This window comes from Sceloporus occidentalis, unplaced genomic scaffold (assembly GCF_023333645.1).
Source record: "Sceloporus occidentalis isolate IW3139 unplaced genomic scaffold, rSceOcc1.0.p SCAF_32, whole genome shotgun sequence".
Lineage (NCBI taxonomy): Eukaryota > Metazoa > Chordata > Lepidosauria > Squamata > Phrynosomatidae > Sceloporus > Sceloporus occidentalis.
Genome location: NW_028317012.1, coordinates 2,038,189 through 2,055,194, shown reverse-complemented (window position 1 = coordinate 2,055,194; position 17,006 = coordinate 2,038,189). Strand labels below are relative to the sequence as shown.

Genomic DNA, 17,006 nt, shown 5'->3' with positions numbered 1-17,006 from the left:
ACACCAACACAGGCTCTGTCACACCGACACCCAGACACACACCAGGACAGGCTCTGCCACACAGACAACCACACCACCACACACCCCCACCCAGACAGGCTCTGCCACACCCACACACACCCGAGGACAGGCTCTGCTACACTGATAATCAAAAACACACAAACAGCAGGACACAATCTACAGATGTCTACATCAGGATGGATTTTTCACACTGCATTGTCGTTTTTGCCCCTTGTGTATTGATGCCCCTGCTGCCCATATATATTATTAACCCCAGTTGCCGATAGCAGGTATAGATCAACACATTAACACACAAACCAAGCTTTGCATGTATAGATCAACTGAAATTCACTTGTGATCTAAGCACTGCAGGTATATATCAAATAAACAGAATCAGACACACAAATCCTGTATTTGCAGGTATACAATAGTATATGAAATGTAGCATTGCAGGTATAGATCAAATAAATACATGGAAACAGCATTGCAGGTATTAATCAACTGAATAAGACATACAAACACTGTATTTGCAGGTATACATAATGTATGGAAATATATAGATATGGATCTACAGAATAACGCAAAAACCCAGCCCTGGTGTCCACACTGCCCACACAGCAATCACACTCCTATCATACCCAGCCAACCGGTAGATGCTGGTACCTAGGCATGATAGGACTGTGATTGCTGTTAGCAATCACACTATCATGCCAAGTCAGCCAGTACATGCAGGTACAGGGTGGCTGTAAGTGATGTGTAGACCCCACACTGCTGGCAGCATCAATACAAGGGGGGCAGCAAGCTAGGTTTCAGCATGTACTGGCTAACTTGGCATGATAGGAGTGTGATTGCTAACAGCAAAGTCCCATCATACCTAGGTTCCAGCACTTACACATCCAACCAGTAAATGCTGGAACCTAGGCATGATGGGACTGTGATTGCTGTTAGCAATCACACTCCTATCATGCTAAGTCAGCCAGTACATGCTGGTACAGGGTGGATGTAAGTGATGTGCAGACCCCATACTGCTGGCAGCATCAATACACAAGGGGGGCAGCAAGCTAGGTTTCAGCATGTACTGGCTGACTTGGCATGATAGGGGTATGATTGTTAACAGCAATCACAGTCCCATCATGCCTAGGTTCCAGCACTTACACACCATGCTATCACACACTCATTCATTCATATATTCATTCATTCACAGATTAATTCCCTCAATCACGCATACTCATTCAAACACCCACCCCCACCCCCTTACATGCACTGCAGCTCCTCGATGTGTGGCCTCCCTCTGTGTTCTCTGGTACTGCACAGAGGAAGCAGGACTGGAGCAGAGTCATGTGATGTCACGTGAACTCTGCTAGGTTCCGCTTCCTCTATGTAGTACTTAGAAGACCCTCCCACAGGTAAGTAGCAGGGCTCGAGGTGCGGCCCGCGTAAGATCAGTTGCCCTGGCTGCCGATCTTACGCGGGCCGCAACTCGAGGTCTCGCGGGCTGCATTTTGGCAATGGGGGGCTTACATTGCCCCCCATTGCCCCCCCTGTAGCGATGCCACTGGCTGAACCAAACTTTGATTGGGATCAGATGTCATTCAATTAACACCTGCAGGTTTGCCTTAAAGAAAAGTCACACAACAGGTTGGAATATAAAAATTCCCTCATTGAGTTGCCATGATTTAAATTCAATAGTTTGATGTTATTTTCCTTGTCTCCACTACCATAATGGTGACAATGTAACTATATAGTTGGGGTTAACTGCACCATTCCAGATTTTAAGGGTCGTTTTATATTATGTCCACAAGGCGGCTCATTTTATAGCCTGATGAAGCCCGTGCACATTTTAAGTGCCAACTATGGCATTTTCCCATTGTTTTTCATTTATTTTTTATTTTAAAAAATCTTCATTTTGTTTTATATATAAAAAAAACAGACACTCACAACATATTAATATAAAGACAAAGGATGGTCAGCACCTTTGTTTAGTAAAAAGGTGAGCGAAAAACTCTTAACATATGAATTGTCCTTATTTTCAAGTGCTAAACCCTCTAGCGGAAAGATCTGGATCTTAGTCTCATAGTCACACCTAGTTGAGGTCTGATTATAAGACGACCACGATTATAAGACGAGGGGTGTTTTTCAGAGCATTTGCTCTGGAAAAAACTTTCTTATAATCGGGCAAATACGGTCTATTTTACAATACGATGTGTTTTTACAGTGGAAATGTAAAGATATAGCGCCCCAAATATCTGCCCAGTAGTTAGCAACTTGCATTTTTCAACATTCTACATGGGGTTAAAAAATTTCCCCCATCGTACCAAAATATTAACAGTTCAGTCGTGTCACATATACCCCCCCTTTATAATATCTTACAATACGGAAAAGCTTACTGTGGCAATTTAAAAATATAGAGCACTAAATTTTAACCCATTGGTTAAAAACAGACTTTTTTCTATATCAGAAAAGGGGTAAAAAAATTCCTCCATTGGACCAATACATTTACACTACATGTACCTCATACACCCCCCCCTCTATAATATCTTACACATAGGGGCAACTCCATATGTACAATACTAATGGAACCGACAGTGAATTCCATGCATGTTTGCATCAATATAGAACAAATAAAAATCATAGATGTCAACATGCAAGAAAAAAAAATATTCTTAGCCCTGGTGGAAGAAATATCCGGAGCAAGAACCTTGATTTGAATGTAGTTGCGCTTCTTCTCCAGCAGGGGGCGACCTAACACTGCCTGCTTTTGGACATAGAACTGCTTCATTATTATTATTTATTATTATTGTTGTTATTATTTCTGCAGCGCCTCATACAGTCCATACATTCAAAGGCTGTGACAAATTTAGAATTGACAGACCAAGAGAAACAGATACATTCGAAAAAGAGGGACCGTCGTTTCCCTGCATATAAAACACTTCAAAACTGATATTCCTAAAATGGCCCATTGTATAATCTCCAATCACCTTTCCCTTACTTCTGTATTCATGTTCCCTGGATGCATTTTTGACAAATTGTATTGTATATACAGAATGATACACTCTGCAATCTGCGCATTTGTATAGCAGAGCAATCATCCACCCTCTCAGTCTGGAGGTATAAGTAGCAGCTTGGAGATTGTCATAAATGGGACAATTTGCATAAAAAGCCTAAACACAAAGATTCCGCTGTAGCCACGGGTGAAGTATGTGCTTCCCTCATATTAAACCGTTATTATATGATATTATATATCCAATTATATTAAACACAAAGATTCCGCTGTATGCCCCCCGTTTAACACTCCCTCCCCCTCCCTCCTCCAAACTTACCGGTGCTTCTGAGTCCCCGGTGCTTAGTCCGGGCAGCGTGTAGAGCTGTACGCGATTCGCGTAGACAACTTCCGCTTGCTCTGGAAAAAACCTCGTCTTATAATCAAGCAAATACGGTACTGTTATTATTATTAATTAATAATATTATTACTACTATTAATAATATTATTACTATTAGTATTGATATTTTTTCTGATTATTTTTAGTAGTATTGCTATTATTGTTATTAATAATATTATTATTATTGTTATCGATACAATCATTTATTTTTTAAAAATGTTGCATTATTGAATATGTTGGTTGACAATGAACCCCATTAATTTTCCGGTACCCCCTGAGGCTGGGGTGAGGATGAACAGACGCCATGTCTGAAACTTTGTATAACACATACTATAGTCCAATCTTAAAGCATAAAGTGCAGATATTGCCCCGTTATACATCGTTCACATAATAATGATTATTATTGCCCCTCTCCATGCGGTAGGTGCCCTGTTACAGCTCCTGTAGCTGTCCTCCGACGAATATCACAGTTTATTCACGTATTGTTACTGCGAGGTCTGATCCCCGCGGGCTGTCAGGATCTCCTGGTAGGAATGGAGGTGGATCTTGCAGGTAGAGGGCGGCCCTGATTGATCCACCTGGGTCAGGACTGCTGGGCTGTTCAGTGATTTCCACTGAACAAAGAGCTGCTTTGATGTTGCCGCTTAATCCACTCTTTCTATTAGGAAATGGAAACCCTAAAGACCCCACAAGTTTGCGTGGGGGGCTGCTGTCAACTTTCTGCCCCCCGAAAAGTCTGTTTGGAGTGAAGTGGGGAATTATCTGCTCAATCAAGCAGCAGGCCAAGGCCCTGGAATATAATATTGGTTGCAGATCGGCGGAGCTCTGGGGAATGGATTATTACACCAAAATCTACCGCATGGAGGGATTGTTTGGACTATTACAGTAAGGACACGGAGGGCCAGTGAGTGGCTTGTTTACAAGACAAGCATGTGGTTTTATTTACCAATAAATAGTTTTTTTTTAAAAAATCCAAACTGGGCCGAAAGGGTTAAAGCCTGTGTTTTATGCTGTTGTGATGTAGCATCTGAGATGTTTGCCGCTCGCTTATATGTCTTTAACAATACGATTGTGTTTGCCTTGCAATGGGCCGCACGCCGCTGTGGAACACAGAGGGTTAATATTGTAGCGCTGTTTACTCTTTGTGCAGAGTTTATGTCCATGTTCTGGGGTTTGATTCGCTCGCTGGGCCGCGGCGTGCCGGTTACCCTCTCATGTGTGTAAAGCTCTTGGTGCTGATACGTTGTATATATTGTGTATATAAGTAATAATAATAATAGTAATAATGCCGTCTGCCATTTTTGTTTGCTATGTGTTATTTAAAGCCTCCCGCACGCCCCTAGATGCCCCTCGTTTCTCTGCCGTGTACTGGACGTTCCGTGTTTAATTGCCCGGATAATTCTGACTTTGTGCAACAAATGTGATATCAATGGCTGTGGGTAGTTGGCTCGGCCACACGTTACTTTCACTGGATTTGGCTCTTTATATCGTAACCTTATATCTGCATATCTGTGTCTTTATATCTGCGTCTTTATATTATAACTTGATATCTGCAGATCTGCGTCTTTAAATTATAACTTTATATCTGCGTCTTTATATTCCAACTTTATATCTGCGGATCTGCATCTTTATCTTGTAAAGACCTGCTGCCCGGGTCCGCGCGGGTACCTGCTGCCCGCGGACCTGCTGCCTGTGCGCGTACTCAGTGCCGTGGAACGTCCATATACCCGGTGGTCCGCGGAGCCTACAGCTGCTGCAGATCTGCTTTGGAAGCTGAGAGGTTGATGGCGCAGTGGGCTACAAGTTTGGGTTCTTAAAGGTTCCTATTGTTCGACTGCATACATGTTGGGTTCTAAAGCATTTATCCTGCTGGCTGTTGAGTTTGTAATGATGTACCAGACAAACCCTACAGCTGCTGCAGATCTTCTTTGGAAGCTAAGAGGTTGATGGCGGCTGTGGAGTACAAGTCGGGTTTCTCAGGATCTGCAGCAGTTATGAGCTTTACAAAGAGGATGGTTGATGACGGACAGTTCTGCTTGAGTTTGCATGAGCTCTGAGGTCTTTATGGATTGTATTGCCGTAGATATCATCGGATCTATTTGCACGCAGAGGAAAGATGAGGGTTATCTAAAGCCTGATTTGTGGTCTAAAAGCCGGCAGCCAAACTCAATGTGTAGCCCATCTGGAGAGGTAATAAAGTGTAATGCACCTCAATAAATAGTACTTGAGAATAACTCCCCGGGGTATCATACACCAAAGACTGCATCGTGCAAATGACATCGTAAGCGGCTTACGGCTCTACGAGTAATTACGTTTGCCACACATTATTTAGCCAAACGCTCGCAGATCTTGTTAAGCTCCTATAGAAACATATGGGATTTGTCACTCTTCCTCGGAATCGGTCAGACTGACAGTTTTAAGAGCCGGCCTCCAGATCTTTCCTTTCATAACTTTAATGGAAAAAATGTTGTGTCCATTAGGTTTAGGTTTAGGTTTCACTTGAAGAATAAAAATGTTACTGGGGGGGAAAAAATGGTCTTAAAGAAAAAAAACCTGACGTGTAACATTTTAAAAACGTTCTAGAACGAAAGAAAACGCCTCAAGTTCCCTTTTTCACGTTACAGGCAGAAAAATATCTTTTTTTTTTGGATGGGTATTTTTTTAGGTCTCCCCCCCCCAAATTTTTGATGACTTTCTGGTTTGAGGACGTGCGATAATATCACTGATACGCGTAAATATAGAGAAAGGGGGACATTCTCCGATTTAACCTTGTTTACCCAAGTGGCAAAAAGACCGGCGCTGGCACACCGAGAGTTAACACATCGTATATTGTTCCCAATGGAAAGCTCACTGATTTAATTACAGGATGAATCTCAAATCCGCCGTTCTTTGCCTTGTTCTACAGTAATTCTGAACGTTCTTCGTGCCCCGTCTCATGCATCGCTTAGTATATCAAAGGCTTGTTTTGGTAACTGAAATGCCCCCTCCTCTCCCTTCCCATCACATCCTAGCAGACCCCTTGATGTCTCTGCCACACACAGAGAGCGGGCTGAAGGTCTCCTCCTCCACCCATAGAGGGTGCCCTAAACGCCTCCAACTTGACCAAATCTCTGGCTTTCTGCATCAAACTGCCTTCAGCTCCAGGAGGATCGCAGATGTTGCTGGGTTTTGATACGTTGTATCTTCTCGTTCCCATTGAATCCCCTTTTCCTAGCCTGCTGGGGGTGATGAGGACCCGGCTCAGGGGCTGCCTGCTCTGCATCCTCCTTTCCAGGTGGGCTCTGGTGTCTCTGGCTACCTGGACTGATGAAGGACCTAAACTCAGAAGACCTGTCTTCTCTGGGTCGGTGCAGGAGAACTGGCCCATAGGGACTAAAGTGAATGGGTTAAACATCCCCCTGAACAGGATCAGCCCCCAGCCTTGGTGCTCCGGGGTAACAGGTCCCCAGCTGCATCTGGAGCTGCTCGGGGACAGGGGGTCTCTGTTTGAAGTCTATTTCCACCACAGGTATGCCCAGCTGTCTCTGAAGACCACCCAGGTGCTGGACAGGGAGGAGAGCTCCCGGTATGAGTTCAGGCTGGGGCTGTGCTGCCAGCGGTGCTCCTCTCCGGGGCATACCGTCAGCGAGCTGGCCGTGCTCACCGTGCACGTGTTGGATGAGAATGATAATGCCCCCCGGTTTTCCCCCGCGAACCGCTCCACGATCAGCCTGGATGAGACGGCGGGGCGGAGGTCCGTGGTGTTCAGAATCTTTGCCCACGATCAGGATCAAGGGACCAACGCCGAGCTGGTGTACTTCGCCGAGCCCACCAGCGACTACTTCTTCATCGTCCCGAAGACCGGCCAGGTGGTCCTGGTGGGGTCCCTTCTCAACGTCAAGAAGCCCCTCAACCTGACTGTGTATGCCCGGGACCATGGCCAGCCCCCGCTGCGCAGCGCCCCTCTACAGCTGCGGATCTGCCCCAGGGCCAAGACGTTTTCGATGCCCAGTAAAGAGGAGGCATCTCCGGGCATCTTCAGGCGGAAGAGGGCATCCCCCGTGCCCCAGGCGTTCTATGCCATCTCCATAGCAGAAGACGCCGCCCCGGGCTCTGCTGTGAGCGCCCTGGAACCTGGAGAACTCAATGGCTCCTCATTCCAGCCAGTCTCCCCTGGGGACTGTCCCATTGGGGTGAACTGGGAGACCGGCGCCGTGACCCCCTTCAGGACCCTGGACAGAGAGTGCTGGACGGCACCGGTAAGGGGTCCATTCGTAACTCTGGTTTCCCCCTTTCTCTCTGTCCCCCCCTTTCTCTCTGTCTCCCCCTTTCTCTCTGTCTCCTCCTTTCTCTCTGTCTCTCTCTTTCTCCCTTCTCTCTGTCTGGGTTCTGGCTCATGCGCTATACGTCCGGGCTCATGCGCTATACGTCCGGGTTCATCCAGACCAGCATAAGACCTCGCTGAGAGAATGAAGATACTAACATTTTCTTTTATATGGTCACTAGCAGCGTGTCTCGCGCAGGTCATTGTTCAGCTGACCGTCCTTTCTCAGGTTGGTGGAAGCAGATATCCTAACGAAGGCGAATCAAGAGAGGTCCGGAAACCCTCTAGGAAGAGATTCCCTGTGCATTGACTTTTAGTCTCATGTTAGACCCTCACCCGGTTTACCAGATACTTCATACCATCCTGAACTATAACGTGTCGCGGGATCGCCCCAGACGCAGAGACAGCACATTGTGTGGCCCTTGTCAGAGCCCCTAACCCCACGCATCAGATTGTGAGGCCCTTGTCAGAGCCCCTAACCCCATGCATCAGATTGTGTGGCCCTTGTCAGAGCCCCTAACCCCATGCATCAGATTGTGTGGCCCTTGTCAGAATCCCTAACCCCCCGCATCGCCCGCGGTGTGATTTTCCGCTGGAGACGTTTGCGCAGGCTCATTTAAAAGGGAAAGGACGGCTGGATCCGTAGCTCGTGGTGGCCCGGGGGCAATGTGATTTTCTAGATGTATATAGCCGGAGCCATAGGCGGAAGGCGCCTGTCTGAGCGCAGCACACCTCGGGTCCCCCCACACCGCTTGTCTGCTCTCGTGAACAACAATAATAATTATTGCTTTGGGGGGGCATTTAAATCATTTGGCACTTCTGGGGACTGGATACTGTTACCAAGGATTAACCCATGTGCATACACACAACCTATCCCGTTAGTAGGGACTGCTTTTCAGTGCAGAGTGCACATTAATCTTTAAAAAAAGATTTTAACTGCTTGGGTGGTGTGACGGAAGCCTCCATCACTGGGACCACTGGAGAAGCCTGACTGCCAGCCTCCTCCCTATTGACTATGGGCCCTGGGTTTGTAAAGGCTTCTGTGGCTAGCCCAGGGGCGGGCTGGGCCGGGGGGCAGGGGGGCAATTGCCCCCCAGGCCGCCCTAAATCCGGGCCGGTGGGCCGGACGGACGACCGGCAGACAGGCATTCAATGCGGCTGCGGCCGCAAAGTTAAAAATTAAGCGGCCGCGAGCAGGATCGAATGCGGCCGTCATGCGTACCTGGCGGGGGAGGGAGGGGGGGCGGTCCGCCCCGGCTGCCGCTCATCTGAGGGCTGCCACCATGCCGGCACGCCTCCAGAAACGGTGCGCGCGGCAACTGTGGCTGTGCGCCGGGACTTGATGTCAAATCCCGGCGCACAACACTGAAGCCACGCCCACCGTCTTCCGCGCTCGTGCACAGGACAGGAAGAAGAAGTAGAAGAAGAAGAGGAGGAAGAGGAAAAGTGAGAGTGAAAGAAGAAAAGGTAGGAGAGAGTGGATTAGTAAATGTGTGAGAGTGATGGGTGTTATGCTGAATGTAAGTGTGTGAGAGTGATGGGTGTTATGCTGAATGTAAGTGTGTGAGAGTGATGGGTGTTATGCTAAATGTAAGTGTGTGAGAGTGATGGGTGTTATGCTGAATGTAAGTGTGTGAGAGTGATGGGTGTTATGCTAAATGTAAGTGTGTGAGAGTGATGGGTGTTATGCTGAATGTAAGTGTGTGAGAGTGATGGGTGTTATGCTGAATGTAAGTGTGTGAGAGTGATGGGTGTTATGCTGAATGTAAGTGTGTGAGAGTGATGGGTGTTATGCTAAATGTAAGTGTGTGAGAGTGATGGGTGTTATGCTGAATGTAAGTGTGTGAGAGTGATGGGTGTTATGCTGAATGTAAGTGTGTGAGAGTGATGGGTGTTATGCTGAATGTAAGTGTGTGAGAGTGATGGGTGTTATGCTGAATGTAAGTGTGTGAGAGTGATGGGTGTTATGCTGAATGTAAGTGTGTGAGAGTGATGGGTGTTATGCTGAATGTAAGTGTGTGAGAGTGATGGGTGTTATGCTGAATGTAAGTGTGTGAGAGTGATGGGTGTTATGCTGAATGTAAGTGTGTGAGAGTGATGGGTGTTATGCTGAATGTTTGTGAATGAGGGTTTCAGATAGCATGGATGTGTAAGTGTTGGGGGATAGCTTGGCATAGGGAGTCCGTAATCACATTCCTTTCATGCCCAGATTCCAGCATGTTGTGGCTGCCTAGGCATGATAGGAGTGTGATTGCTGTTATAAATTATTTTTTGGTCCAACTTCGGTGTGTTAACACTTTTATTGGACAGAATAATTCAATGACAGTATTAATATATTTATATATATAATTGCAAACAGCAATCACACTCCTATCATGCTAAGTCAGCCAGCACATGCTAGAACCTAGGCATGATAGGATTGTGATTTATGTTGTTATATATATGTGTGTGTGTATATATATATATATATATATGTGTTAATATTATTGTTGATTTTTTTGTCTAATTTTGGTGTTACTTTTAATAAAGTATTTTAAAGTTTTTTTTTTTTTTTTTTTCAGTTTTGGCCAAGTGAATGCTGAATTTTTAGTTTCAGTCCAGAATTTTCATTTCGGTGCATCCCTACTATATACTATGCCAGTCACTAAAGTGGTAAGCCTACACCACATCAATGTTTGGCTTAGTATATAGTGATAGGGGTTGTCAGTGTCTGGCTCAATGTATAGGCTCACATTGACGGTGGTGCTGCGTAATATGCTGTGCTAAGCATATAATGATAACAAATATGCTGTACCCCTGTCAATGTTTGCCTAACCATAGAAACTATGCAGTTTTAAAGTGTGTGTGTGTGTGGGGGGGGTGCCACATACAGGGTCTGCCACAGGTGCCAAATACTCTAGGTACGCCCCTGCATCATGCGGCTCTCAGACCCAACGGCCATGCCTCAGCTCCTCTTCCCACGTCTTAAAAGTGGTGGGATGAAGAGCTGAGGCATGCGGTGCGTGCACGCCGGCCACTTTAATTTCATTAGGCACTGGTGGAGTGACTGCCGCACGACGGCCGCTTTCAATGTCGCTCGCAGCCGCTTTGATGGTGCAATGGGCCAGTTGACTAGACTTGCCCCCCAGGCCTTAGGCTGCCAGCCCTCCCCTGGGCTAGCCCCAGCAGTATCCTCTCATCGCTGGCTGAGAGGATTATCTCCAGCAGACAGCCAGGATCTGCCACCAGGGAGTGACCACCATTCTTTGATGTTTAATGTTGTATAAATCAGTCTCCCCCCACCTATTGTATTGTTAATCCCGTTACTGCCCCTGTTGTCTCTGAGAGGCAGATTAAGGGGGCGGTTTGTGTCCCAATATCTTGTTTTATGTTAATGTGTGTTTTGCTGGATATATCCAGCTCTGTGTGTCTAAAATAAATCAGTCTTCGTTTGGTTTTACCCTACACTGAGTCTCGGCTAGTGACTGGGGAACCAGGGAAAGTGTGTTGTCCCAGGCTAAGGGAGCATAAGACACCGGAGGTAGTCGGTCGGACTAGCCAGCTCCGTGACAGGTGGGTTAAATCACTTGAATGGTACAAGCTTATAATTAGCTGCTCTACAACACCTGATGTTTGAATAAAGAAGCCTTCAGGGCCAGGACAATGACTGGAGACGCTAGGCCGGTATTCGGAACTCCGCCAGGAGCGGCTCTGTACCTCGTTCACCTGGAGCTGACCATGGTGGACGTTAATGACCAGAGCCCAGACAATGGAGTCCTCGCCTTTCCTGGCTGCGGTGTTACCTTCTGCCGGCCCGGGAACACGCGTGTATAAGCTACATGCTATGGATAAAGACAAAGGCATGAGCGGAGAAGTGGAGTATTTCTTATTGGAAGGTAATAATTCCAGAAACAGCATACGAAATGCACAATGTATATGATCCCGACGCGTTCCTCTCTCAGATGTGTGCCATTTCTGGTGGGTATCCCAGAACCTTTTCTGCAAGCCCCCTGTAGGGCTTTTAACTTGGCATTGGGGCGAGAGTGTTCTTGCTTGATGGTTTGCTCTTGATGTACAGTTTTATGACATCTGTTGGCTTTCCAGGTGGAGAAGACAGATTTGTCGTTGACCACAGCACAGGTTGGATACGGACAACTAACCAGAGTCTACAGGAAGGTCAGGAGTATCTGCTCAACGTGCAGGCCGCTGATAAGCTTGGGAGGAGAGGTTCCCCGGCTGTCGTGTCTGTGATCGCCGGTGTCAGACCCTCACAATTTAAACAAGCTTCATACACCGTACACGTTCCAGAAAGCGCTGCCCCGGGAAGCACGTAAGTCGCCATTCAACGGTCTCTTTGGTTTTGGAGCCGCTGCCCGCGATGGATTGACCTGTCCTACGTGTTCTAGGTTGGTGACCGTATCCGCGATATCGCATCAAAGTAATCCCCTGAGCTACAGCATTGTCGCAGATCCCCAAAGCTTGTTCTCCGTGGACCGGATCACTGGCGAGGTGACGCTCATCAGGTGTAGATTTTGAGAGTGACCCGCACCAGTTTCTACTGGGAGTTGCCGCTACCAAAAAGCCGACGGACCTGAAGAGCACCGTGCAGGTAGCCCAACAGACGGCGGACGGGGTCTAGGAGTATTTCTCTGTATATGCCGCAATGTACGCTGTTGTGTTGCCCCGTATCTCATACATTCGTAGCCAGGTAGTCATTATGTTTCAATGAAGTACGAGATCAGGAAACAGAGCTCCTATAATATTCTTCCATAATGTTCCTATATATTTTAATTAAAGTGCTGCACAGAGAGGCTCGCTAATGCCTGCACAGATGGTGGGAGACTCTTTCTAGCCCAAAAGGAGATAAAATAGTGGAATTTATGCATCAGAAAGATGTCCGCTCGTTTGCCGGGACGTGCAGCGCTTACGCACGCGTTTGGGGAGAACGCACCCCGGCAGGAGACGTTTAGTGGCTTGAGATGTCTCCGCGCGCATGGTATACATTTGGATGCGTTGCTATGTTATGCAGATTGAATATTTTTCTCATTGAATATCTTGCAGGTGGCGGTTGGAATCACAGATGTTAATGACTGCAAGCCAGAATTTCAGCAGCGAATCCTTAGCAAGGATAACGTACCTGAAACAGTGCCTGCGGCAGCCGCTCTCTTACAAGGTTAATGTGATAGTCCTTACTGGCGTGGGGGGGTCTTATAGCTCTCTACCCGTACGCCCCACGACATAGAATGCACTTTTCAGGTGATAACTCTCACTTCTTGGTATATTAGGAGATAGCGGCTGAGAAGAGGATCTATTTGTTAATTACTGAAGAGGTAGAATTTCATTATTCGTTAAGAAACCGAGACTGACTCTTCTCCGTTCTGGGACTGGAAAACTTTCATTTTTTAAGACTTTGTCATATTTCTATAGTATAATATATAGTATAATATATGGTATAATATATAGTATAGTATATGGTATAATATATAGTATAATATAATTATATAGTATTATATATGGTATAATATATAGTATAGTATATGGTATAATATATAGTATATGGTATAATATATAGTATATGGTATCATATATGGTATAATATATAGTATAGTATATGGTATAATATATAGTATTATATATGGTATAATATACAGTATAATATAGCTTCCTGCATCAGTCTGAAAGATGTCACCCATGCGGTGAGATACTCGGTGCTCTATTTCTATAATGCTCCTACTTCCAGAAGTGGAATTAGCAGAGTATGTATATGTGTGTGTGTGTTTATGTATGTATGTGTGTTTGTGTTTGTGTGTATGTGTATGTGTGTATATATATTTATGTGTATGTGTGTATGTATGTGTATATATATTTATGTATGTGTGTGTATGTATATGTATGTGTGTGTATTTATTTATGTGTGTGTATGTGTGTGTGTGTGTGTATGTGTGTATATATATTTATGTATGAATGTGTGTGTGTATATATATGGATGTATGTGTGTGTGTATGTGTGTATATGTATGGATGTATGTGTGTATATGTATATGGATGTATGTGTGCGTGTGTGTATGTGTGTGTGTATAAGTGTATAAATGTATTGGGTAAAATGTCATTTTCCCTTTAAGGCTTCAAAATAATTTTCACCCAGTGATATCTGGGAATAAAGAAAGTGAACGTCGAGCGATCAGCAGCAGACTCAATTACAGCCGTAATCCCCCAAACCGTATGGCTGTCCTACTATAGGGCTGTATTGCCAGCTGTATTGCCAGCTGTATTGATGTGTAATGATATGGTGTATCAGAGCGCCGCGCATGCTTATTGTTCTTGTGATTGCTTCTAACCAGTGACAGCCACCGACTGCGACTCCGGTTTGAATGGCGAGGTTTCCTATTATTCTTTGAGCCCCGATTTTGGCATCTCCGAGGAGGGCGTTATCAGCCCCTTCCAGGAGTTGGATTACGAGAGGCCCAACCATCTTTACGAGTTTGTGGTTCTGGCGATAGACCACGGAGAAGACCCAAACACCGGAACAGCCACCGTCCGCATCCGTGTCTCCATGTCTCCAACATGAACGATGAAGCTCCGGAGTTCTCTCAAACCACGTAGGTGCAGCTCACGAGACTCTTCTTAGTTAGGGTAGGGCCGACATGTAGGTGGCAAACCTTTCCCCTTCACAGCGTGGAAGTAATGGATCCAAAACAGATTCAAACTTGAGAGGTTTGGGCAATCTTTCCCAAAGATTAATTGTTAAACTTTGGGCAATTTTCTAAGCTTCGCTTCCCAAGGGGAGGGCAATACAATGCTAGGTGATCATTTTAGAAGAGGGATAGTGTTGTCAGGTAATTAACAGCCACTCTATACTGCCCCCCGCAGGCCGGGGTGATGGTGCACCCGCTCCGCGAGGCGTATGAAATGCCGTTTCTGTTGTCCTGTATGTTGCACTCGCTCTACCCGGGGTGCCGTGTATAGCCCTGATTGTCAGAATGATTGCAGGGCCATTAGTCAGTTTAATGAGCGTGAGATGGTCGTTTAAAGAGAGGCGTCTCGAGGGGCCAAAGTTTGTTTTGTTTTGTCCATTAACGCATCTCGGTGTATTGCCGGAATCCTTTCTTCTCTCCCTTCTTCTCCCCCATCACAAACTTGCACCTTCTGTAACTGATACATTGTTGCCCTACTTTTATTCTTTAAAGCCTCCTTTGTCTTGCGAGACCTTCCCGCGAAGTCACTTAGCTTTAAAACTGTCAAAGCTAAAATCAATTTGCTCGTTAGACCGGAGGCAAAGACAGGGGCCAGTCTCCTTCAATTTGCAACCGTGTGATCCGGACAGAGCAGACGTCTCGGCGTAATGGCCGTTGGTTACTTTTTTTTCTCATTCAGGGTTTTCTCATTTCATATTTCTTCCGCTTGCACAAATTCATGCAATTTAGTTTTTTCTTTTTTAACCTATTATTAACGATGACATGTTTGTAACTGCCGCGATTCTTTGGAGCGCGATACATTTTAAAGCCGGGGGCGTAGAACGTCTATTACGTCTCTGCCGGGGAGAAGGTCACGGTTCGGTCTTTTTTCTAGACTTGGGCACCAGGGGGCTCTTCGTGTTCGTCTTCGTGCTCGTCTTCGGGGGAAAAAAAAACCTTCGTATTCCACGAATATTCGCCCGTTCCTGTCTTCTCTTCGGGCGAATATTCGCGGACGTTCTTCGTGCTCGTTTAATGTTCGTTTCCTTCCCGGTTGCCTAGCAGGGGTTAATACGGGGTTAACAACACATCGGAGCAGCAGCAGCTACCGCGAAGGAACGTGTGTGCAACTCTATTGGTCGTTTCGGCAGGGGGCTGGTCTGGCATCAACAAGTGAATTGCAGAACGCACTTCATCCGTTGATGGCAGGCCAGCCCCCTGCCGAAACGACCAATAGAGTTGCACACACGTACTGAGGTGTACTGTACACAAAATGACCTAGAGACAAATGCTCCAAGGAACTTGGCCTCCGTTTATCATACACAATCACACATCCATAGATGTTTAATAAAAGAATAGGGATTATTTTACATTTTTAAATTGATTTTGGACCACTTGTAATACATGCCTAACATTTGCTACCTATTCACAATGGCATACTTTGCAACAACCCAACTTTTACTGGACAGGACTGGAAAAAAGCAGGACTGTCCACCAAAATCTTGGGTGTGTTGGCAGGTATGCGGATGGAAAAATGTTGGACAAGAACTAAAATATAGCTTTGGGTTAATGTACGGTTATGTTTAAGATTAGTAGCAGTGCACTGGTTTGGTTAAAGATGTATTATGTCTAAATAATAATTTAATTTTAATGGGTTTTAAAGAAAAAATTAGGGGTTTATTTAAATGTATTTTAAAGTTAGATTTATTATTTAGTACTTTATTATATTTATTTAATGTTTATACTAGTGCTACCTACCGAGCTATAACTACCAACGTGTATTTGCATACCTAGATAGCTAAATTAGATGGGACAAGACTGGAGAAAAGCAGGACTGTCCCTGAAAAAGCTGGGTCTGTTGGCAGGTATGTGGATGGAAAAATGTTATAGTATGAAGTGTGAGTTATAGCGTTAATGCTAGTGAGTGTAGAAGTGAAGGCCAGGACAAATAACAAGAGGAAAGGTCCTTGTGATTTGTGCATTGTACGTGTATGTGTTATGTGTGTTATGTGTTATGTCACTGTGTTATTTGTGTTATTGTGTGTTATGTTTGGTTGGTTGGTTGTGTATCAGAAGGAAAATAATGAAATGGAAAAGGCGAATGAGTGGGCAATTGACGACCCACTTACCTGTTTCACCCCAGAGCAAAGCATCCAAACACTGTCAGTCCTTGGCGTTTGGGAGCGGACTTCCAGAGCTCAGATACTAGGCCCTAGCGTAAATTGGCTACATTGGCGGAGGTAGCAGGCATTGCCACACCGCAGCAAGTGCAACCTGGGGGATTAACTACCCTCTCCATTAGGGACATTTGAGGCATGATTTCAGCCAGGAAGCGAACTGGCAAAAGATACTGGCACTACCACATGCAGCAGCGTTGGAAACGGAAAAAGATGAATGAGTGGGCAATTGACGACCCGCTCACCTGTTTCACCCCAGGGCAAAGCATCCGAAGACTGTCAGTCCTTGGCGTTTGGGAGCGGACTTCCAGAACTCAGACACTAGGCCCTAGCGTAAATTGGCTACACCGGCGGAGGTAGCAGGCATTGCCACACCCGCAGCAAGTGCAACCAGGGGGAGAAACTACCTTAAACATTACAGAGAAAAAAAATTAACTTGACCCTTGCACTGCCCATACCCAGGAGGTTCCCCATTTCCCAAACCTGAAATAAGA

General features: G+C 45.7%; 1 pseudogene; it reads left to right on the top strand.

The window, feature by feature from the left end:
* Positions 1-17,006, top strand: part of LOC149298466 (protocadherin Fat 4-like) — a 63,565-nt pseudogene that overhangs the window by 13,726 nt on the left and 32,833 nt on the right.